This window comes from Mesocricetus auratus, unplaced genomic scaffold (assembly GCF_017639785.1).
Source record: "Mesocricetus auratus isolate SY011 unplaced genomic scaffold, BCM_Maur_2.0 Super-Scaffold_100043, whole genome shotgun sequence".
In the NCBI taxonomy this organism is placed as follows: domain Eukaryota; kingdom Metazoa; phylum Chordata; class Mammalia; order Rodentia; family Cricetidae; genus Mesocricetus; species Mesocricetus auratus.
Window position 1 is genome coordinate 9103684 of NW_024429220.1, and position 27303 is coordinate 9130986.

A 27303-nucleotide genomic window follows, 5' to 3' on the forward strand; every position below is an offset into this window, starting at 1 on the left:
TACACTTTGTGATAAATTACATGCTTAACTTCTTCAAAACTAACGATACAAGACTGTAGGAGAAAACCTTGCTTATCTTGTTTAAAACTAACAATACAACACTGTGTGAAAACTAACGATAGCACACTGTGTGTCAAACTACCTACACATCTTCTTCAAATCTAAGAATACAACACTGTGTGAGAAACTACGTGCTTAACTTCACAAAAACAAATGATATAGCACTGTTTGAGAAACTACGTGCTTAACTTAATGAAAACTAATGATACAACACCATGTGTGAAACAGCATGCCTACCATCTTCAAAACTAACGATAAAACACTTTGTGAGAAACTAAGTGCGTAAATTCTTCAAAATTAACGATACAACAATGTGTGAGAAACCACGTGCTTAACTTCTTTAAAACTAACCATGCAACACTGTTTGAGAAACTATGTGCTTAACTTCACGAAAACTAATGATACAACACTGTGTGAGAAACTGAATGCATAACTTCTTAAAAACTAACGATACAACACTGTGAAAATCTAAGTGCTTAACTTCTTCAAAAATAACGATACAAGACTGTGTGAGAAAACATTTGCTTATCTTCTTGAAAACTAACGATACAACACTGTGTTAGATCCTACGTGCTTAACCTCTTGAATACTAAGGATACAACACACTATGCGTAACCACATGCTTTACTTCTTTAAAACTGACCTTGCAACACTGTGTGAGAAACTAAGTGCATAACTTCTTCAAATCCAAGGATACAACACTGTGTGGGAAACTGCATGCATAACTTCTTCAAAACTAACGATACAACACTATGTGAAAATGAAGTGTGTAACTACTTCAAAACTAACGATGTAACACTTTGAGAAAACACTTGCTTATCTTCATGAAAACTAATGATACAACACCGTGTGAGAAACAACGTGCGTACCATTTTCAATACTAATGATACAACACCTTGTGAGAAACTAAGTGTGTAAAATTTTCAAAATTACTGATACAAGTGAGAAAACAAGTGCTTATCTTCTTGAAAACTAATGATATAACACTGTGTGTCAAACTACCTACATATCTCCTTCATATCTAACAAGAGAACACTGTGTGAGAAACTATGTGCTTAACATCACGAAAAGTAATGATACAGCACTGTTTGAAAAACTACGTGCTTAACTTCATGAAAACTAATGATACAACACCGTGTGAGAAACAGCATGTGTACCATCTTCAAAACTAACGATACAACACCTTGTGAGAAACTAAGTGTGTAAATTTTTCAAAATTAACGATACAACACTGTGTGAGAAAACACGTGCTTATCTTCTTGAAAACTAACAATATAACACTGTGTGTCAAACTACCTACATAACTTCTTTAAAACTACTGAAAGAACACTGTGTGAGAAACCACATGCTTTACTTCTTTAAAACTGACCTTGCAACACTGTGGGAGAATCTATGTGCTAAACATCACGGAAACTTATGCTACAACACTGTGTGAGAAACTATGTGCATAACTTCTTCAAATCCAACAATATAACACTGTGTGAGTAACTGCATGCATCACTTCTTCAAAACTAACAATACAACACTATGTGATAAACTAAGTGCGTAACTACTTCAAAACTAATGATGTAACACTTTGAGAAAACATCTGCTTATCTTCTTTAAAACTAACGATACAACTCTGTGTGTGAAACCACCTGCTTAGCTTCTTGAAACGTAACGATATAACAGTTTGTGAAACTACCTACATAACTTCTTTAAAATTACCAATATAACAGTTTGTGAGAAACTAGGAGGTTATATTCACGATAACTAAGGATACTACACTTTGTGAGAACCTAACTGCTTAACTTCTTGAATACCAATGATACAACACTGGTGAGATCCTACTTGCTGAACTTCTTGAAAGACAACGATACAACACTGTGTGAGAAACCACATGCTTACTTTCTTTAAAAGTAACCATGAAACAGAGTTTGAGAATCTATGTACTTAACGTCATGAAACCTAATGATACAGCACTGTTTGAGAAAATACATGAATAACTTCTTCAAGAGTAACGATACAAAACTGTGTGAGAAACTACGTGCTTAACTTCTTTAAAACTAACAGAACAACACTGCGTGAGAACCACGTGCTTATCTGCTTGAAATGTAACAATATAACAGTGAGAGAAAATACCTACATAACTTCTTTAGAACTACTGATATAACACTGTGTGAGAAACTACGTGCTTATATTCACGAATAATAATGATACAACACTGCTTGAAAAAAATACATGCTTAACTTCACGAAAACTAATAATACCACACCGTGTGAGAACCTACATGGTTATCTTCTTGAATACCAACAATACAACACTGTGTGAGATCCTACTTTTTTGACTTCTTGAAAGACAACGATACAACACTTTGTGAGAACCTACGTGCTTAACTTCACGAAAACTAATGATACAACACTGTGTGAGAACCTACCTGCTTAACTCCTTGAAAATCAATGATACAACACTTTGTGGGAAACTAAGTGTGTAAATTCTTCCATATTAACGATACAACACTGTGTGAGAAACCATGTGCTTAACTTCTGTAAAACTAACCATGCAACACTGTGTGACAAAACACATGCTTATCTTCTTGAAAAATAACAATTCAACACTGTGTGAGATCCTATGAGCTTAACGACTTGTAAACCAACGATACAACACTCTATGAGAAACCACATGCTTTACTTCTTTAAAACTACCCAGCAACACTGTGTGAGAAACTACGTGCATAATTTCTTCAAATCTAACAATACAACACTGTGTGAGAAACTGCGTGCATAACTTCTTTAAAACTAACGATAAAAGACTGTGAGAAAACACTTGCTTATCTTCTTTAAAACTAACGATACCACACTGTGTGAGAAACCACGTGCTTATCTTCTTGAAAACTAACGATATAACACTGTGTGTCAAACTACCTACACATCTTCTTCAAATCTAAGATACAACACTGTGTGAGAAACTATGTGCTTAACTTCACGAAAATTAATGATACAGCGCTATTTGACAAACTACGTGCTTAACTTCATTAAAACTAATGCTCCAACACCATGTGAGTAACAGCGTGCTTACCATCTTCAAAATTAACGATAAAACACTTTGTGAGAATCTAAGTGTGTAAATTCTTCAAAATTAACGATACAACACTGTGTGAGAAATTTCTTTCTTAACATCTTCAAAACTAACAATACAAGACTGTGTGAGAAAACACATGCTTATCTTCTTTAAAACAAATGATATAACACTGTGTGGGAAACCACGTGCTTATCTTCTTGAGAACTAACGATACAAGACTGTGTGAGGAACTATGTCCTCAACTTCTTGAAAGACAACGATACAACACTGTGTGAGAAACCTCGTGCTTAACTTCTTTAAAACTGACCTTCCAACACTGTGTGAGAAAATATGTGCTTAACATCACGAAAACTAACGATACAACACTGTATGAGAAACTAAGTGCAAAACTTCTTCAAATCCAACAATACAAAACTGTGTGAGAAACTGCATGCATAACTTCTTCAAAACTAAGGATACAACACTATGTGAAAAACTAAGTGCATAACTACTTCAAAACTAACGATGTAACACTTTGAGAAAACACTTGCTTATGTTCTTTAAAACTAACTATACAACACTGTGGTAAAACAAGTGCTTATCTTCTTGAAAAGTAATGATGTAACACTGTGTCAAACTACCTACATAACTTCTTTAAAACTACCGATATAACACTGTGTGAGAAACTATGTGCTTAACTTCATGAAAACTAACGATACAACATTGTGTGAGAAACTAATTGCATAACTTCTTCAATTCCAACGATACAACACTGTGTGAGAAACTGCATGCATAACTTCTTCAAAACTAACGATATAACAATATGTGAAAAAATAAGTGCGTAACTACTTCAAACTAACAATGTAACACTCTGAGAAAACACTTGCTTAACTTCTTTAAAACTAATGATACAACACTGTGTGAGAAACCACTAGCTTATGTTCTTGAAAAGTAACGATATAACAGTGTTTCAAACTACCTACATAACTTCTTTAAAACTACCGATATAAGAGTGTGTGAGAAACTACATGCTTATATTCACGAAAAATAATGATACAACACTGCTTGAAAAAAATACATGCTTAATTTCACGAAAACTAATGATACCACACTGTGTGAGAACCTACCTGGTTATCTTATTGAATATCAAAGATACAACACTGTTTGAGATCCTACTTGTTTAACTTCTTGAAAGACAATGATACTACACTGTGTGAAAAACTATGAGCTTAACTTCTGTAAAACAAACCATGCAGCACTGTGTGAGAAAGTACGAGCATAACTTCTTCAAAACTAACAATACAACACTGTGTGAGAAACTATGTGCTTAACTTCCTCAAAACTAAGTATGTAACACTTTGAGAAGACACTTGCTTATCTTCATGAACACTAATGATACAGCACCGTGTGAGAAACAGCCTGCATACCATCTTCAAAACTAACGAAAAAACACCTTGTGACAAACTATGTGTGTAAATTTTTCAAAATTACTGATACAATACTTTGTGAGAAAACACGTGCTTATCTTCTTGAACACTAACAATATAACACTGTGTGTCAAACAACCTACATAACTTCTTTAAAACTACCAAAACAACACTGTGTGAGAAACGACATGCTTTACTTCTTTAAAACTTACCTTGCAACACTGTGGGAGAAACTATGTGCTTAATTTCTTTCAAACTAACGATATAACACTGTGTGAGAAAACACTTGCTTAACTTCTTTAAAAGTAACCATGCAACAGTGTTTGAGAAACTATGTGCTTAACGTCATGAAAACTAATGACACCAAACTGTTTGATAATCTAAGTGCTCAACTTCATGAAAACTAATGATACAATACCGTTTGAGAAACAGCGTGCTTACCATCGTCAAAACGAACGATACAACACATTGTGAGAAACTAAGTGTGTAAATTTTCAAAATTAATGATACAACACTGTGTGAGAACACATGTTTTCATCTTCTTGAAAACTAACAATATAACACTGTGTGTCAAACTGCCTACATAACTTCTTGAAAACTGCCGATACAACACTGTGTGAGAATCTACGTGTATAACATCATGAAAACTAAAAATACACCACTGTGTGAGAAACCACTTGCTTATCTTCTTGAAAACTAACGATATGACACTGTGTGTCAAACTACCTACATAACTTCTTTAAAAATCCCGATATAACAATATGTGAGAAATACGTGCGTAACTACTTCAAAACTAAGGATACATCACTGTGTGAGAAACTACGTGATTACCATCTTCAAAATCAACGATACAACACTTTGTGAGAAACTAAGTGTGTAAATTTTTCACAATTAATGATACAACACTGTGTGAGAAAACACGTGGTTATCTTCTTGAAAACTAACCATACAACACTTTGAGAGATCCTACGTGCTTAACGACTAGGAAACCAACGATACAACACTCTATGAGAAACCACATGCTTTACTTCTTTAAAACTACCCATGCAACACTGTGTGAGAAACTGCGTGCATAACTTCTACAAAACTAACGATACAACACTTTGTGAGAAACTTCGTGCTTAACATCTTCAAAACTAACGATACAACACTGTGAGAATTTACGTGTTTAACTTCTTCTAAACTAACGATACAAGACTGTGTGAGAAAACACTTGCTCATCTTCTTTAAAACTAACGATACAACGCTGTGTGGGAAACCACGTGCTTATCTTCTTGAAAACTAATGAGACAACACTGTGTGTCAAACTACCTACATATCTTCTTCAAATCTAAGAATACAACACTGTGTGAGAAACAGTGTGCTCAATTTGACGAAAATTAATGATACAGCACTGTTTGAGAAACTACGTGCTTTACTTCATAAAAAGGAATGATACAACACCGTGTGAGGAACAGCATGCTTACCATCTTCAAAACTAAAGAAACAACACTTTGTGAGAAACAAAGTGTGTAAATTCTTCAAAATTAACGATACTACACTGTGTGAGATAATTCTTTCTTAACTTATTCAAAACTAACGATACAAGACTGAGTGGGAAAACACTTGCTTATCTCCTTTAAAACTAACGAAACAACACTGTGTTAGAAACCACGTATTTATCTTCTTGAAAACTAACGATATAACACTTGTGTCGAACTACCCTACATATCTCCTTCAAATCTAACAATACAACACTGTGTGAGAAACTATGTGCTTAACTTCACGAAAAATAATATTACAGCACTGTTTGAGAAACTACGTGCTTAACTTCATAAAACCTAATGATACAACACCGTGTGAGAACAGTGTGCTTACCATCTTTAAAACTAACGATACAACACTTTGTGAGAAACTAAGTGCATAAATTCTTCACAATTAAGAATACAACACTGTGTGAGAAAACACGTGCTTATCTTCTTGAAAACTAACGATACAACACTGTGTAAGATCCTACGTGCTTAACGACTTGTAAACCAACGATACAACACTCTATGAGAAACCACATGCTTTACTTCTTTAAAATTACCCATGCAACACTGTTTGAGCAGCTACGTGCTTAACTACATAAAAATTAATGATAGAACACCGTGTGAGAAACAGCGTGCTTACCATCTTCACAACTAACGATACAACACTTTGTTAGAAACAAAGTGTGTAAATTATTCAAAACTAACGATAAAACACTTTGTGAGAAACTACGTGCTTAACTTCTTCAAAACTAACGATACAAGACTGTGTGGGAAAACACTTGCTTATCTCCTTTAAACTAACGATACAACACTGTGTGAGAAACCACGTGATTATCTTCTTCAAAACTAACGATATAACACTGTGTGTCAAACTACCTACATATCTCCTTCAAATCTTACAATACAACATTGTGTGATAAACTATGTGCTTAACTTAACCAAAATTAATGATAAAGCACTCTTTGAGAAATTACACGCTTAACTTCATAAAAACTAATGATACACCACCGTGTAAGAAACAGCATGCTTACCATCTTCAAAACTAACAATACAACACTTTGTGAGAAACTAAGTGGGTAAATTTTTCAAAATTAAGGATACAACACTGTTTGAGAAATTTCCCTCTTAACTTCTTCAAAACTAACGATACAAGACTGTGTGAGAAAACACTTGCTTATCTTCTTTAAAACTAACAGAACAACACTGTTTGGGAAACCACGTGCTTATCTTCTTGAAAACTAACGATACAAGACTGTGTGAGAAACTACGTGCTTAACTTCTTGAAAGACAATGATGCTACACTGTGTGAGAAACCACGTGCTTATCTTCTTTAAAAATAACCATGCACGATTGTGTGAGAATCTACCTGCTTAATGTCATGAAAACTAATGATATAGCACTGTGTGAGAAATTACGAACATAATTTCTTTCCATACAACGATAAGCATTGTGTGAGAAACTGCATGCATAACTTCTTCAAAACTAACGAAACAACACTATGTGAAAAACTAAGTGCTTAACGTCTTGAAAACTAATGATACAAGACTGTGTGAGAAAAAACTTGCTTATCTTCTTCAAAACTAACGATGCAACACTGTGTTTGATCCTACATACTTAATGTCTTGAATACTAAGGATACAACACACTATGAGAAACCACAAGTTTACTTCTCTAAAACGGACCTTGCAACACTGTGTGAGAAAATATGTGCTTAACATCACGAAAACTAACGATACAACACTGTGTGAGAAACCACGCGATTATCTTCTTCAAAACTAACGATATAACACTGTGTGTCAAACTACCTACATATCTCCTTCAAATCTTACAATACAACACTGTGTGAGAAACTATGTGCTTAACATAAACAAAATTAATAATAAAGCATTGTTTGAGAAACTACATGCTTAACTTCATAAAAACTAATGATACACCACTGTGTGAGACACAGCATGCTTACCATCTTCAAAACTAACAATACAACAGTTTGTGAGAAACTAAGTGGGTAAATTCTTCAAAATTAATGATACAACATTGTGTGAGAAATTTCCCTTTTAAATTCTTCAAAACTAATGATACAAGACTGTGTGAGAAAACATTTGCTTATCTTCTTTATAACTAATGGTACACCACTGTTTTGGAAACCACGTGCTTAAGTTCATAAAAGATAATGATACAACACTGTGTCAGAAACAGCGTTCTTACCATCTTCAAAACTAACAATACAACACTTTGTGAGAAACTAAGTGTGTAAATTCTTCAAAATTAATGATACAACACTGTGTGTGAAAACACCTGCTTATCTTCTTGAAAACAAACGATACAACACTGCGTGAGATCCTACGTACTTAACGACTTGTAAACCAACGAAACAACACTCTATGAGAAACAACATGCTTTACCTCTTTAAAACTCCCCATGTAACACTGTGTGAGAAACTACGTGCATAATTTCTTCAAATCTAATGATACAACACTGTGTGAGAAACTGCGTGCATAACTTCTTCAAAACTAACGATACAACACTTTGTGAGAAATTACGTGATTAACACCTTCTAAACTAACGACACAAGACTGTGTGAGAAACAACGTTCTTATCTTCTTGAAAGACAACGATATAAAACTTTGTGAGAAACCTCGTGCTTAACTTCTTTAAAACTAACCATGCACCACTCTATGAGAATCTACCTGCTTAACGTCATGAAAATTAATGATACAGCACTGTGTGAGAAACAACGAGCATAATTTCTTCAAATATAATGGTACAACATTGTGTGAGTAACTGCATGGATAACTTCTTCAAAACTAACGATACAACACTATGTGAAAAACTAAGTGCTTAAAGTCTTGAAAACTAATGATACAACACTGTGTGAGAAAACACGTGCTTATCTTCTTGAAAACTAACCATACAACACTGTGTGAGATCCTACGTGCTTAACGACTTGTAAACCAACGATACAACACTCTATGAGAAACCACATGCTTTACTTCTTTAAAACTACCCATGCAACACTGTTTGAGCAACTACGTGCTTAACTACATAAAAATTAATGATAGAACACCGTGTGAGAAACAGCGTGCTTACCATCTTCACAACTAATAATACAACACTTTGTTAGAAACAAAGTGTGTAAATTATTCAAAACTAACGATACAACACTTTGTGAGAAACTACGTGCTTAACTTCTTCAAAACTAACGATACAAGACTGTGTGGGAAAACACTTGCTTATCTCCTTTAAACTAACGATACAACACTGTGTGAGAAACCACGTGATTATCTTCTTCAAAACTAACGATATAACACTGTGTGTCAAACTACCTACACATCTCCTTCAAATCTTACAATACAACATTGTGTGAGAAACTATGTGCTTAACATAAACAAAATTAATGATAAAGCACTGTTTGAGAAACTACATGCTTAACTTCCTTAAAACTAATGATACAACACCATGTGAGTAACAGCATGCTTACCATCTTCAAAACTAACAATACAACACTTTGTGAGAAACTAAGTGGGTAAATTCTTCAAAATTAAAGATACAACACTTTGTGAGAAATTTCCCTCTTAACTTCTTCAAAACTAAAGATACAAGGCTGTGTGAGAAAACATTTGCTTATCTTCTTTAAAACTAACTGGACAACACTGTTTGGGAAACCACGTGCTTAAGTTCATAAAAAATAATGATACAACACTGTGTCAGAAACAGAGTGCTTACCATCTTCAAAACTAACGATACAACACTTTGTGAGACACTAAGTGTGTAAATTCTTCAAAATTAACGATACAACACTGTGTGAGAAAACACCTGCTTATCTTCTTGAAAAAAATTGATACAACCCTGCGTGAGATCCTACGTACTTAACGACTTGTAAACCAACGATACAACACTCTATGAGAAACCACATGCTTTACCTCTTTAAAACTACCCATGCAACATTGTGTGAGAAAGTACGTGCATAATTTCTTCAAATCTAACGATACAACACTGTGTAAGAAACTGCGTGCATAACTTCTTCAAAACTAACGATATAACACTTTGTGAGAAATTACGTGTTTAACACCTTCTAAACTAACGACACAAGACTTTGTGAGAAAACACTTGCTTATCTTCTTTAAAGCTAACGATACAACACTGTGTGGGAAACCACGTGCTCATCTTCTTGAAAACTAACAATACAAGACTGTGTGAGAAACAACGTGCTTACCTTCTTGAAAGACAACGATACAACACTTTGTGAGAAACCTCGTGCTTAACTTCTTTAAAACTAACCATGCACCACTGTGTGAGTATCTACCTGCTTAACGTCATGAAAACTAATGATACAGCACTGTGTGAGAAACAACGAGCATAATTTCTTCAAATAAAATGATACAACATTGTGTGAGAAACTGCATGCATAACTTCTTCAAAACAAACGATACAACACTATGTGAAAAACTAAGTGCTTAAAGTCTTGAAAACTAATGATGCAAGAGTGTGTGAGAAAACACATGCTTATCTTCTTTAAAACTAACGATACAACACTGTGTGAGATCCTACGTGCTTAACGAATTGTAAACCAACGATACAACACTCTATGAGAAACCACATGCTTTACTTCTTTAAAACTATCCATGCAACACTGTTTGAGAAACTACGTGCTTAACTACATAAAACTAATGATACAACACCGTGTGAGAAACAGCGTGCTTACCATCTTCAAAACTAACGATACAACACTTTGTGAGAAACTAAGTGCTTAAATTCTTCAAAATTAACGATACAACACTGGGTGAGATTTCCCTCTTAACATCTGCAAAACTAAGGACACAAGCTGTGTGAGAAAACACTTGCTTATCTTCTTTTTAACTAACGATACAGCACTGTTTGGGAAACCACCTGCTTATCTTCCTGAAAACTAACGATACAAGACTATGTAAGAAACTACGTACTTTACATCTTGTATATTAAGGATACAACACACTATAAGAAACCACAAGTTTACTTCTTTAAAACTGACCTTGCAACACTGTGTGAGAAAATATGTGCTTAACATCACGAAAACTTACGATACAACACTGTGTGAGAAACTAAATGCAAATCTTCTTCAAATCCAACAATACAACACTATGTGAGAAACTGCATGCATAACTTCTTCAAAACTAAAGATACAACACTATGTGAAAAACCAGGTGCTTATCTACTTGAAAAGTAACGATATAACACTGTGTGTCAAACTACCTACATAACTTCTATGAAACTACCTATATAACACTGTGTGAGAAATACGTGCGTAACTTCTTCAAAACTAACCATAGAAAACTTTGTTAGAAACCACGTGCTTACCTTCTTCAAAACTACCCATGCAACACTGTGTGAGAAACTACGTGCATAATTTCCTCAAATCTAACGATACAACACTGTGTGAGAAACTGCGTGAATAACTTCTTCAAAAATTAACGATATAAGACTGTGTGAGAAAACACTTGCTTACCTACTTTAAAACTAACGACACAACACTGTGTGGGAAACCACGTGCTTATATTTTTGAAAACTAACGATATAACACTGTGTGTCAAACTACCTACATATCTTCTTCAAATCTAAGAATACAACACTGTGTCAGAAATTTCTTTCTTAACTTCTTCAAAACTAACGATACAAGACTGTTTGAGAAAACACTTTCTTATCTTCTTTAAAACTAATGACACAACACTGTGTGGTAAACCATGTGCTCATCTTCTTGACAACTAACAATATAACACTGTATGTGAAACTACCTACATATCTTCTTCAAATCTAAGAATAGAAAACTGTGTGAGAAACCATGTGCTTAACTTCCTGAAAATTAATGACACAGCACTGTTTGAGAAACTACTTGCTTAACTTCATAAAAACTAATGATGCAACACCGTGTGAAAAGCAGTGTGCTTACCACCTTCGAAAATAACGATACAACACTTTGTGAGAAACTAAGTGTTTAAATTCTTCAAAAGTAACGATACAACACTCTGTGAGATATTTCCCTCTTAACTTCTGCAAAACTAATGACACAAGGCTGTGTGAGAAAACACTTGCTTATCTTCTTTTTAAGTAACGATACAACACTGTTTGGGAAACCATCTGCTTATCTTCTTGAAAACTAACGATACAAGACTGTGTGAGAAACTACGTGCTTAACCTCTTGAATACGAAGGATACAACACACTATAAGAAACCACAAGTTTACTTCTTTAAAACTGACCTTGCAACACTGTGTGAGAAAATATATGCTTAACATCACGAAAACTTACGATACAACACTGTGTTAGAAACTAAGTGCAAAACTTGTTCAAATCCAACAATACAACACTGTGTGAGAAACTGCATGAATAACTTCTTCAAAACTAAAGTACAACACTATGTGAAAAATGAAGTGCTTAACGTCTTCAAAACTAACGATGCTTATCTTCTTGAAAACTAACGATACAAGACTGTGTGAGAAACTACGTGCTTAACTTCTTGAAAGACAATGATACAACACTGTGTGAGAAACCCAAGCTTAACTTCTTTAAAACTAACCATGAACCACTGTGTGAGAATCTACCTGCTTAACGTCATGAAAACTAATGATACAGCACTGTGTGAGAAACTACGAGCATAATTTCTTCACATACGACGATACAACATTGTGTGAGAAACTGCATGCATAACTTTTTCAAAAATAACGATACAACACTATGTGAAAAACTAAGTGCCTAATGTCTTCAAACTTACGATACAAACTGTGTGAGAAAAAACTTGCTTATCTTCCGGAAAACTAACGATGCAATATTGTGTTAGATACTACGTGCTTAACCTCTTGAATACTAAGGATACAACACACTATGTGAAACCAAAAGCTTCCTTCTTTAAAACCGACCTTGCAACACTACGTGAGAAAATATGTGCTTAACATCACGAAAACTAAAGATACATCACTGTGTGAGAAACTAAGTGCAAAACTTCTTCAAATCCAACAATACAACACTGTGTGAGAAACTGCATGCATAACTTCTTCAAAACTAACGATACAACACTGTGTGAAAAACCAACTGCATATCTTCTTGAAAAGTAACAATATAACACTGTGTGTCAAACTTCCTACACAACTTCTTTGAAAATACCGAAATAACACTGTGTGAGAAATATGTATGGAACTTCTTCAAAACTAACGATACAACACTTTGTGAGAAACCAGGTGCTTAACTTCTTCAAAACCTACGATACAAGACTGTGTGGGAAAACACTTCTTATCTCCTTTAAAACTAACGATACAACACTGTGTGAGAATCCACGTGCTTATCTTCTTGACAAATAACGATATAACACTGTGTGTCAAACTACCTACATACCTTCTTCAAATCTCACAATACAACTCTGTGTGAGAAACCATGTGCTTAACTTCACGAAAACTAATGACACAGCACTGATTGAGAAACTACGTGCTGAACTTCATAAAAACTAATGATTCAATACCGTGTGAGAAACAGCATGCTTACCATCTTGAAAACTAATGAAACAACACTTTGTGAGACACTAAGTCGGTAAATTCTTCAAAATTAACGATACAACACTGTATGAGAAATTTCTGTCTTAACTTCGTCAAAACTAATGATACAAGTCTGTGTGAGTAAACACTTGCTTGTCTTCTTTAAAAATAACGATATAACACTATGTGGGAAACCACGTGCTTATCTCTTGAAAACTAACGATACAAGACTGTGAGAGAAAATACGTGCTTAACTTCTTGAAAGACAACGATACAACACTGTGTGAGAAACCGCGTACTTAACTTCTTTAAAACTAACCATGCACCACTCTGTGAGAATCTACCTGCTTAACGTCATGAAAACTAATGATACAGCACTGTGTGAGAAACAACGAGCATAATTTCTTCAAATATAATGATACAACATTGTGTGAGAAACTGCATGCATAACTTCTTCAAAACAAACGATACAACACTATGTGAAAAACTAAGTGCTTAAAGTCTTGAAAACTAATGATACAAGACTGTGTGAGAAAACACATCCTTATCTTCTTTAAAACTAACGATACAACACTGTGTGAGATCCTACGTGCTTAACGAATTGTAAACCAACGATACAACACTCTATGAGAAACCACATGCTTTACTTCTTTAAAACTATCCATGCAACACTGTTTGAGAAACTACGTGCTTAACTACATAAAACTAATGATACAATACCGTGTGAGAAACAGCGTGCTTACCATCTTCAAAACTAACGATACAACACTTTGTGAGAAACTAAGTGTTTAAATTCTTCAAAATTAACGATACAACACTGGGTGAGATTTCCCTCTTAACATCTGCAAAACTAAGGACACAAGCTGTGTGAGAAAACACTTGCTTATCTTCTTTTTAACTAACGATACAGCACTGTTTGGGAAACCACTTGCTTATCTTCCTGAAAACTAACGATACAAGACTATGTAAGAAACTACGTACTTTACATCTTGTATATTAAGGATACAATACACTATAAGAAACCACAAGTTTACTTCTTTAAAACTGACCTTGCAACACTGTGTGAGAAAATATGTGCTTAACATCACGAAAACTTACGATACAACACTGTGTGAGAAACTAAATGCAAAACTTCTTCAAATCCAACAATACAACACTATGTGAGAAACTGCATGCATAACTTCTTCAAAACTAAAGATACAACACTATGTGAAAAACCAGGTGCTTATCTACTTGAAAAGTAACGATATAACACTGTGTGTCAAACTACCTACATAACTTCTATGAAACTACCTATATAACACTGTGTGAGAAATACGTGCGTAACTTCTTCAAAACTAACCATACAAAACTTTGTTAGAAACCACGTGCTTACCTTCTTCAAAACTACCCATGCAACACTGTGTGAGAAACTACGTGCATAATTTCCTCAAATCTAACGATACAACACTGTGTGAGAAACTGCGTGAATAACTTCTTCAAAACTAACGATACAACACTATGTCAAAAACTAAGTGCCTAACGTCTTCAAACTTAAAATATAAACTGTGTGAGAAAAAACTAGCTTATCTTCCTTAAAAATAACCATACAACAGTGTGTTAGATCCTACGTGCTTACCCTCTTGAATACTAAGGATACAACACACTATGAGAAACCACAACCTCCACTTCTTTAAAAATGACCTTGCAACTCTGTGTGAAGAAACATGTGCTTAACATCCCCAAACCTAATGATACAACACTGTGTGAGAAACTAAATGCAAAACTACTTCAAATCCAACAATACAACACTGTGTGAGAAACTGCATGCATAACTTCTTCAAATCCAACAATACAACACTGTGTGAGAAACTGCATGCATGACTTCATTAAAACTAATTATACAACACTATGTGAAAAATTAAGTGCATAACTACTTCAAAACTAACGATGTAACACTTTGAGAAAACACTTACTTATGTTCTTTAAAACTAACGATACAACACTGTGTGAAAAACCAAATGCTTATCTTCTTGAAAAGTAACGGTATAACACTGTGTGTCAAACTACCTACATACTTCTTTAAAACTACCGATATAACACTGTGTGAGAAATACGTGCGTAACTTCTTCAAAACTAACCATACAAAACTTTGTTAGAAACCACGTGCTTACCTTCTTCAAAACTACCCATGCAACACTGTGTGAGAAACTACGTGCATAATTTCCTCAAATCTAACGATACAACACTGTGTGAGAAACTGCGTGAATAACTTCTTCAAAACTAACGATACAACACTATGTCAAAAACTAAGTGCCTAACGTCTTCAAACTTAAAATATAAACTGTGTGAGAAAAAACTAGCTTATCATCCTTAAAAATAACCATACAACAGTGTGTTAGATCCTACGTGCTTACCCTCTTGAATACTAAGGATACAACACACTATGAGAAACCACAACCTCCACTTCTTTAAAAATGACCTTGCAACTCTGTGTGAAGAAACATGTGCTTAACATCCCCAAACCTAATGATACAACACTGTGTGAGAAACTAAATGCAAAACTACTTCAAATCCAACAATACAACACTGTGTGAGAAACTGCATGCATAACTTCTTCAAATCCAACAATACAACACTGTGTGAGAAACTGCATGCATAACTTCATTAAAACTAATTATACAACACTATGTGAAAAATTAAGTGCATAACTACTTCAAAACTAACGATGTAACACTTTGAGAAAACACTTACTTATGTTCTTTAAAACTAACGATACAACACTGTGTGAAAAACCAAATGCTTATCTTCTTGAAAAGTAACGGTATAACACTGTGTGTCAAACTACCTACATACTTCTTTAAAACTACTGATATAACACTGTGTGAGAAATATGTGCGTAATTTCTTCAAAACTAACGATACAACACTTTGTGAAAAACTTCGTGCTTAACTTCTTCAAAACTAACAACACAAGACTGTGTGAGAAATTACGTGCTTAACTTCTTCAAAACTAACGATACAAGACAGAGTGGGAAAACACTTGCTTATCTCCTTTAAAACTAACGAAACAACACTGTGTTAGAAACCACGTGCTTATCTTCTTGAAAACTAATGATATAACACTGTGTGTCAAACTACCTACATGTCTCCTTCATATCTAACAATATAACACTGTGTGAGAAACTATGTGCTTAAGTTCACGAAAATTAATGATACAGCACTGTTTGAGAAACTATGTGCTTAACGTCATAAAAACTAATGATACAGCACCCTGTGAGCAACAGCGTGCTTACAACCTTCAAAACTAACGATACAACACTTTGTGAGAAACTAAGTATGTAATAGTTCAAAATTAACGATACAACACTGTGTGAGATAACACGTTCTTATTTCTTGAAAACTAACGATACAACACTGTGTGAGATCCTACGTGCTTAACTACTTGTAAACCAATGATACAACACTCTATGAAACCACATGCTTTACTTCTTTAAAACTACACATGCAACACTGTGTGAGAAACTATGTGCATAATTTCTTCAAATCTAACGATAAAACACTGTGTGAGAAACTACATGCTTAACTTCTTCAAAACTAACGATACAAGACTGTGTGAGTAATTTCCCTCTTAACTTTTTCAAAACTAACGATACAAGACTGTGTGAGAAAACACTTGCTTACCTACTTTAAAACTAAAGATGCAACACTATTTGGGAAACCATGTGCTTATCTTCTTGAAAACTAACATTATTACACTGTGTGTCAAACTACCTACATATCTCCTTCAAATCTAACAATACAACACTGTGTGTGAAATTATGTGCTTAACTTCACGAACATTAATGATACAGCACTGTTTGAGAAACTAGGTGTTTGACTTCATAAAAACTAATGATACAACACCCTGTGAGAAACAGCGTGCTTGCCATCTTCAAAACTAACGATACTACACTTTGTGAGAAACTAAGTGTGTAAATTCTTCAAAATTAATGATACAACACATTGTGAGAAATTTCCCTCTTAACTTCTTCAAAACTAAAAATACAAGACTGTGTGAGAAAACACTTGCTTATCTTCTTTAAAACTAACGATACAACACTGTGTGGGAAACCACGTGATTATCTTCTTGAAAACTAATGATACAAGACTGTGTGAGAAACTACGTGCTTAACTTCTTGAAAGACAACGATACAACACTGTGTGAGAAACACAAGCTTAACTTCTTTAAAACTAACCATGAACCACTGTGTGAGAATCTACCTGCTTAACATCATGAAAACTAATGATACAGCACTGTGTGAGAAACTACGAGCATAATTTCTTCACATACAAGGATACAACACTGTGTGAGAAAGCACGTGCTTAACTTCTTTAAATCTAACCATGCACCACTGTGTGAGAATCTACCTGCTTAACGTCATGAAAACTAATGATACAACACTGTGTGAGAAACTACAAGGATAATTTCTTCAAATATAACGATACAACATTGTGTGAGAAACTGCATGCATAACTTCTCCAAAACTAACGTTACAACACTATGTGAAAAACTAAGTGCCTAACGTCTTCAAACTTACGATACAAACTGTGTGAGCAAAACTTGCTTATCTTCTTGAAAACTAACGATGCAATACTGTGTTAGATCCTACGTGCTTAACCTCTTGAATACTAAGGATACAACACACTATGAGAAACCACAAGCTTTTCTTCTTTAAAACTGACCTTGCAACACTGTTTGAGAAAACATGTGCTTAACATCACGAAAACTGACGATACAACACTGTGTTGTCACATCTGCTGCGCGGCCTGTGTCCGAGAACGTGCGGAGGGTGTCGGGGATTGACAACACAGAGACTCGTTCAACGATGTAAAGAAAACTTTAAGCAGGCTCCAAAAAGGTTCAAGAAAACTTCCTAAGAAAGGCTCCCACCAGAGAAGCTTCTGCCTCTACCCTGGCTGGTTCTGCTCTGACCCCAGAAACTGATCTGGGCGTGGCAGAAGAGGCGGTTAGTCTCTGGACAAGGTCGAGCTCAGGGTGGTTTCTTCGGGCAGGCCTTTTCCAGGAACTTAATGCCCCCAGGCATTGTATTGTTTTTAGTAAACATGTCTTACAGCTGCCTACTCCCAGGCAGAAGGGGAAGTGGGTCTCTGCTCAAGGTCTGGTGTTCCCACAATTCACCCCTTTTTATTTTTAAATGAGGCACTCCTGGCTTAGGTCAAGTAGGGTCACCCTCCCTTTCCCGTCCTTGGGGGACCTTGAACCCCTGTCTTAGGCGGGAGGGGTCTTCCCCACAGGTGGCCCGTCATCAGAGCACCCCAACTTTAAATCATCTGTAACCAACCTTCATGGCTATCGGGATTGCCATGGGCTAGGCTAAGCAATACTTGGTTACGGATCTCTTGCCTCTGGAACAAGGCACGTTTGAGCCCGGCATAAAGCCAGAATGCCTACCGCCACTGCCACCATTTCCAGGACCCCCATTGACATAGCGCCTCTCCATCACCGTACCCATCACCAGATCTGGGCCATAACATTCTACCAGCCTTCATCTGTTACAAGGGTAACATGTACGTGATTTACATTCTGTTACAAGGGTAACCCGCATGTGACTTAGATTTACAATTTGATAAAGTTACAATTGTTCCAAGATCTGCTCAGGAAATCATTGATGTTACACATGTAGCATTATGAAAAATATGAACAATAGGCTTGTTGCACTATCCACAGAGCACCAATTTGTTCCTGTGGTGATGCAGTTTGTTGATTCAACGTCAGCTGATTATGCGACTTGAGTCAAAGTCTCCTTTTTATCGCATTAGGACAAGTTGCATTTCTCCAGAAAAATACACTGGCCTAGTCGTGATTCCAGAAACAGGAACCATCAAGTCTGATATTTCAAGTGACCATGTCCTGTTCAATTACTGAAAAGAGGCTTTTGCCCCTCATCACAGTCCATACCAATGTCCAAATGTTTTAAATGGGTCCTTTTTTCTCTATTGGATTCACTATGAAAACTCATGGGTACGGAAGGTTGATGCAGCAGGTCTGTTGAGAAACTGGAAATCTCGAACCGACTGTTTTCTTTCTTTCTTGGGCTCTAGATTCGATGACAGCAAGGGTCAGGAACACTGATTTAGGAGATCTCACTCAAACTGGCTTAGGTAGGCTCCCATGGTCTCAGGTCCAGTTTTTCTCTGCTCCATGCCGAAGCTTTTATTCTTTTCCTACAAGAAAACACAAACATGCCCTCGACCCCAAATTAGGGTCTTCTCCACTGTTTAGTGCATGGATGTCTCCATTTGACCTGAGCAATGGTTGCTCAAGTTCCATCATGCCAGAATCTGTCTGAAGCTCACTGGCATTCACATTATAAAAATTTTAAATGAGGAGTGTATTATTTGATGAGTCATGTGGGGACTGGGGACATTATTCCCCCTTTTTTATTTTCTAAAAAAATTTTTTTGAACTGTTGAAGCTGGACCATAATAGTAGAAGGATTTGTCTACCCTCCTTGGTTAACTATCTAGATAAATTTAGATTATTTGTAGATGACCATTAAAAAGGACATATCCATTAAATATTTCCCAAAAACTTCTGAAAATCACTCAAAGATTGTAAACTATACTGTGTCCAAATAACTTTTGAAAATTATTTGAAGTCTGTGAGCAGTCTTTCCCAATCTAACCTGTAGAGCTCTCACTAGCTGACAAGGCCTCATTTGTATCTTAAATTTTTCTGTTAAAACATTAACAGACTGGCTGGATGTTCCTTTTGTCTATATTTAAAGCAATCTAGGTAGCTTCTTAACTATTTTTGAAGGGATTTAAGTATCCTTTTAATCATATAAGCAGTTCACACTCATGCATTCACAATCACATTTCATACATACCGGTGTGGCCACACCATACATTCAGAACATACATGCATCTTTCAGTCATCCTTTTTCCCTAGGTCATGATTAGTCTGTTGCAATGAAGCTTCCTTAATTGAAATCTATGTAAAAGAACAACTCCAGCCAATCCTTGAACTAAAAGGGTTAAAAAGTCCTGTATGTTCTTTATCATTCCTCCATTTGAGCTACAGTCATGGAGTACAGCTGTACCTACTCCTTGTAACTGTAGATGCAAGGTAGAGAGGCCAAGCTTTTGGCCAAAAGTTTTTAGAGATGACTCACAAAATAGAATTTAAATGTAAACTACAATTTTTCATTCCATATACCTTTGTCTTTTTCTTTTTCTTTACTTAATACCAGTACCTCTTTACTGTTACAAAATTTTTTGTTTCACCCATTTTTTTTTTAAATCAGGGTTTCTCTGTATTGTTTGAGGCTGTCAGTCCAGCCTGGCCTCGAACTCACAGAGATACGCCTGCCTCTGCCTCCCCAAGTGCTGGGATTAAAGGCGTATGCCACTGGGATTAAAGGTGTATGCCGCTGGCAATCTCTTGGGTTTCCCTACTTCTTGACCCTGGTATCAGGCTTAGGAGGGGGAAACTCAGAATGTCTAGTTTCTGACTTTTTAATCTCATTGGCGGCAGCTGCTCCCAATGTATTATTGGTGTTTTAAAATTTGATGAACAGGGAGCTGGAATGACTAACTGGCATCAACAAGGGGGGGAATCCTCACCAACGCCCATATTTCCCTTACCTGAGTGTTCAGCAATGGTTGGATCATCTTTATCATGGTGAGCATTCCTAGTATCCGGAGTAGTATTGGGGTCGACATGCCTGATGCACCGTTCGGGGACCCAAATGGGCTTCTCACTTCCTGGAGGGAAAACACAAACAGCCCCTCGGACCCTAGCTAGTAGGGGGGTGGGTGGCTGCCATTTTCCTGTAATTAAGTCCTTCCATCTGACCCATCCCAAGGACTGGGAGGGTTTGTTCCAATGTCTCTCCATAGCAGACAAATTATTACGGTCTATGGTCAAAAAATTTAAAATGTAAAGTATGGTGGATAACTGAATATTGGGGGAGGTAACATACTCCCCCTTTTTTATTTTCTTAAAATACTGTTTGAGAGTGGCATGGGTGCGCTCCACAATAGCCTGTCCCGTGGGGTTGTGAGGAATACCAAAAGAATGGACAATGTGATGTTCCCTGCAAAAGGCAGCAAAGCGATTGCTGGCATAGGCAGGGCCATTGTCCGTTTTTAGGGCATCAGGAACGCCCATGTAGGCAAAGGCCTGCAGGCAATGAGAAATAACATCTTTAATCTTCTCTCCTGAGTGGAGAGAGGCAAAAATCAGTTTAGAATATGTATCCACCGAAACATGCATGTATTTTAATTTCCCTGCCTGCGGCAGGTGAGTGACATCCATTTGCCAGAGATGGTTGGCCCTGAGGCCCCGGGGATTTACCCCCTCATTGGGAAAATTATGATAAGGGGCACAATCAGGGCACTGAGAGGTAATCTGTGTCGCTATGGATAAGGGGCATCCAGTGTGAAATTTAATGGAGCGGGCATTTAGATGATACCGCTCATGGAGCTGGTGGGCAAGCTGCTCCTGAGTAAATAAGACCCTAGGGCGGGTCAAGGAGTCAGCAATTTCATTGCCCTGGGCAAGGGGTCCTGGAAGGTTAGTATGTGCATGAATAAATCCCACATAAGCAGGGTGGATGCGCTGCCACATAAGATGTTGGAGCTGAACTAATAAGGAACGAACCTGGGAGGTTGGAAGAACATATGGAGAAGTTTCTAAAGGTCTAACAATGTTGGCAACATAAACACTATCAGTATATAAATTAAAGGGCTCTCCCTCAAACATTTGGAAAGCCATCAAGCAAGCAAACAACTCGGCGGCTTGTGCTGACATCTGCCCTATGGGTACCCTCTTCTGCACCTGAGAAGAAACCACCACCGCGAAACCCTTGGAGGAGCCGTCTGTAAAGACTGAGCGAGCTCCAACTAGAGGGTTCTCCTTTAAAATCTTGGGAAAGATCACAGGGTGTTGTTTGAAAAAAGACATCAAGGGGCTGTTGGGATATTGGTTATCAAACTGAGCGCCTGTAGATGTAATAAACAGGGTCCACCCATCATGGAAGATCTGTAGATGTTCCACCTCCTCCTTACCATAAGGAAGGATAATTTTATCAGGACTCTTTCCAAAGGTTTGAATGCTAAACTTGTGTGCCTTCCACAACAATTGTAAAATGAGATCATAGTAAGGGGTCACTACCTTCTTAGGGGAGGCTGACAAATGTACCCAATAAATAGGACCAGTCTGCCAAAACACGGCAGTGGGCGAAAAGCTAGATGACAGTACAACCAGAACAAGGGGCTGCCCATAATCTATACGCCGAAGGTGGGCTTGCTCTATACTTCTTAACAACAATTGTAGGGCTTCCCTGGCCTCTGGGGTAATCTGTCTAGGGGAAGTTGGAGCAGGATCCCCAGGAAGAATATCATAAAGCGCTTTAAGAGCCCCTGTTTTAATAGAAAGAGAAGGACGAAACCATTGCACCTCTCCCAAAAATCTCTGCCAATCATGAAGAGTTTTTAAATTTGAACAATCGATCTGGAGTCTTTGTGGCCGGAGGCCAGTTTGTTGAATTTGATGACCCAAATAAGTATAAGGGGGTCTCTTTTGGATCTTTTCAGGAGCCAAAATAAATCCTCGGGCCTCCAGAAGCTCCTGTAGCTCTGCAAAGGCTATGTAACATTGTCTTTCTTCGGCTGCGGCCAAAAGAATATCATCCATGTAGTGGATAATGTAAAGGTCAGGGAACTTACGTCTGAGGGGATCTAAACAGGCAGCTACATAAATCTGGCATATAGTTGGACTATTAGCCATCCCTTGGGGGAGCACCACCCATTGGAAGCGAAGGGCAGGCTCCCTAAAGTTAATCGCAGGAAGGCTAAATGCAAACCGAGGACTATCTTGATCTAAGTGCAAATTTCATCAAATCCAACAATACAACACTGTGTGAGAAACTGCATGCATAACTTCTTCAAAGCTAACGATACAACACTATGTGAAAAAATAAGTGCAAAACTACTTCAAAACTAACGATGTAACACTTTGAGAAAACACTTGCTTATGTTCTTTAAAACTAACGATACAACACTGTGTGAAAAACCAAGTGCCTATCTTCTTGAAATGTAACGATATAAGACGGTGTGTCAAACTAGCTACATAACTTCTTTAAAACTACCGATATAACACTGTGTGAGAAATACGTGCATAACTTCTTCAAAACTAACGATACAACACTGTGTGAGAAACTAAGTTCAAAACTTCATCAAAACCAAAAATACAACACTGTGTGAGAAACTGCATGCACAACTTCTTCAAAACTAACGTTACAACACTATGTGAAAAACTAAGTGCATAACTACTTCAAAACTAACGATGTAACACTTTGAGAAAACACTTGCTTATGCTCTTAAAACTAACGATACAATACTGTGTGAAAAACCAAGTGCTTATCTTCTTGAAAAGTAACGATATAACACTGTGTGTCAAACTACCTACATAACTTCTTTAAAACTACTGATACAACACTGTGTGAGAAATACGTGCATAACTTCTTCAAAACTAACGATACAACACTTCGTGCTTAACTTCTTCAAAAATAACAACACAAGACTGTGTGAGAAATTACGTGCTTAACTTCTTCAAAACTAAAGATACAAGAGTGTGTGAGAAAACACTTGCTTATCTCCTTTAGAACTAACGATACAACATTGTGTGAGAAAGCACGTGCTTAACTTCTTTAAAACTACCCAAGCACCACTGTGTGAGAATCTACCTGCTTAACGTCATGAAAACTAATGATACAACACTGTGTGAGAAACTACGAGCATAATTTCTTCAAATATAACGATACAACATTGTGTGAGAAACTGTATCCATAACTTCTTCAAAACTAACGATACAACACTATGTGAAAAACTAAGTATATAACTACTTCAAAACTAACGATGTAACACTTTGAGAAAACACTTGCTTAAGTTCTTAAAACTAACGAACAACACTGTGTGAAAAACTTAGTGCTTATCTTCTTGTAAAGTAACGATATGACACTGTGTGTCAAACTACCTACATAACTTCTGTAAAACTACTGATATAACACTGTGTAGGACATACGTGCATAACTTCTTCAAAACTAACGATACAACACTTTGTGAGAAACTTCGTGCTTAACTTCTTCAAAACTAACAACACAAGACTGTGTGAGAAATTACGTGCTTATCTTCCTCAAAACTAACTATAAAACACTTTGTGAGAAACTTCATGCTTAACTTCTTCAAAACTAACAACATAAGAATGTGTGAGATATTACGTGTTTAACTTCTTCAAAACTAACGATACAAGACTGAGTGGCAAAACACTTCTTATCTCCTTTAAATCTAACGATACAACACTGTGTGAGAAGCCAAGTGCTTATCTTCTTTAAAACTAACGATATAACACTGTGTGTCAAACTACCTACATATCTCCTTCAAGACTAACAATATAACACTGTGTGAGAAACTATGTGCTTAATTTCACGAAAATTAATGATACAGCACTGTTTGAGAATCTACGTGCTTAACTTCATAAAAACTAATTATACAACACCCTGTGAGAAACGGCGTGCTTACCATCTTCAAAACTAACGTACAACACTTTGTGAGAAACAAATTGTGTAATAGTTCAAAATTAACGATACAAAACTGTGTGAGAAAACACGTTCTTATCTTCTTGAAAACTAAAGATACAACACTGTGTGAGAAAACATGTGCTTATCTTCTTGAAAAATAACGATATAACACTCTGTGTCAAACTACCTACATATCTCCTTCAAATCTTACAATACAACACTGCTTAACTTCACAAAAATTAATGATACAGCTCCGTTTGAGAAACTACGTGCTTAACTTCATAAAAACTAATGATACAACACCCTGTGAGAAACAGCGTGCTTACCATCTTCAAAACTAATGATACAACACTTTGTGAGAAACTAAGTGTGTAAATTCTTCAAAATTAATGATACAACACTGTGTGAGAAGTTTCCCTCTTACCTTCTTCAAAACTAATGATACAAGACTGTGTGAGAAAACACTTGCTTATCTTCTTTGAAACTAACGGTACAACATTCTTTGGGAAACCTCGTGCTTATCTTCTTGAAAACTAATGATAGAAGACTGTGTGAGAAACTCCGTGCTTAACTTCTTGAAAGACACCGATACAACACTGTGTGAGAAACCGCATGCTTAACTTCTTTAAAACTGCCATGCACCACTGTGTGAGAATCTACCTGCTTAACTTCATGAAAACTAATGATACAGCACTGTGTGAGAAACTAGGAGCATAATTTCTTCAAATATAACGAAACAACCTTGTGTGAGAAACTGTATGCATAACTTCTTCAAAACTAACGATACAACATTATGTGAAAAACTAAGTGCATAACGTCTTCAAACTTACGATACAAACTGTGTGAGAAAAAACTTGCTTATCTTCTTGAAAACTAACGATGCAACACTGTCTTAGATCCTACGTGCTTAATCTCTTCAATACTAAGGATACAACACACTATGAGAAACCACAAGCTTTACTTCTTTAAAACTGTCTTTGCAACACTGTGTGAGAAAACATGTGCTTAACATCACAAAAAATGACGATACAACAGTGTGTGAGAAACTAAGTACAAAACTTCTTCATATCCAACAATATAACACTCTGTGAGAAACTGCATGCATAACTTCTTCAAAACTAACGATACAACACTATGTGAAAAACTAAGTGCATAACTACTTCAAAACTGGCGATGTAACACTTTGAGAGAACACTTGCTTATGTTCTTTAAAACTAACGATACAACATTGTGTGGAAAACCAAGTGCTTATCTTCTTGAAAAGTAATGATATAACACTGTGTGTCAAACTACCTACATAACTTCTTTAAAGCTACCGATATAACAAAGTGTGAGAAATACGTGCATAATTTCTTCAAAACTAACTATACAAAACTTTGTGAGAAACTGCGTGCTTAACTTCTTCAAAACTAACAACACAAGACTGTGTGAGAAATTACGTGCTTAACTTCTTCAAAACTAACGATACAAGACTGTGTGAGAAAACACTTGCTTATCTCCTTTAACTAACGATACAACACTGTGTGACAAACTGCATGCTTATCTTCTTTAAAACTAATGATATAACACTGTGTGTCAAACTACCTACATATCTCCTTCAAATCTAACAATACAACACTGTGTGTGAAACTATTTGCTTAACTTCTCGAAAATTAATGATACAGCACTGTTTGAGAAACTACGTGCTTAAATTCATAAAACCTAATGATACAACACCCTGTGAGAAACAGCGTGCTTACCATCTCAAAACAAACGATACAACACTTTGTGAGAAACTAAGTGTGTAAATTCTTCAAAATTAACAATACAAAACTGTGTGAGAAGTTTCCCTCTAAACTGCTTCAAAACTAACGATACAAGACTGTGTGAGAAAACACTTGCTTATCTTCTTTAAAACTAATGAAACAACACTGTTTGGGAAACCACGTGCTTATCTTCTTGAAAGTAATGATACAAGACTGTGTGAGAAACTACGTGCTTAACTTCTTGAAAGACAACGATCCAACACTGTGTGAGAAACCGCGTGCTTAACTTCTTTAAAACTAAGCAGGCACCACTGTGTGAGAATCTACCTGCCTAACGTCATGAAAACTAATGATACAGCACTGTGTGAGAAACTACGAGCATAATTTCTTCAAATATAATGATACAACATTGTGTGAGAAACTGCATGCATAACTTCTTCAAAGCTAACGTTACAAC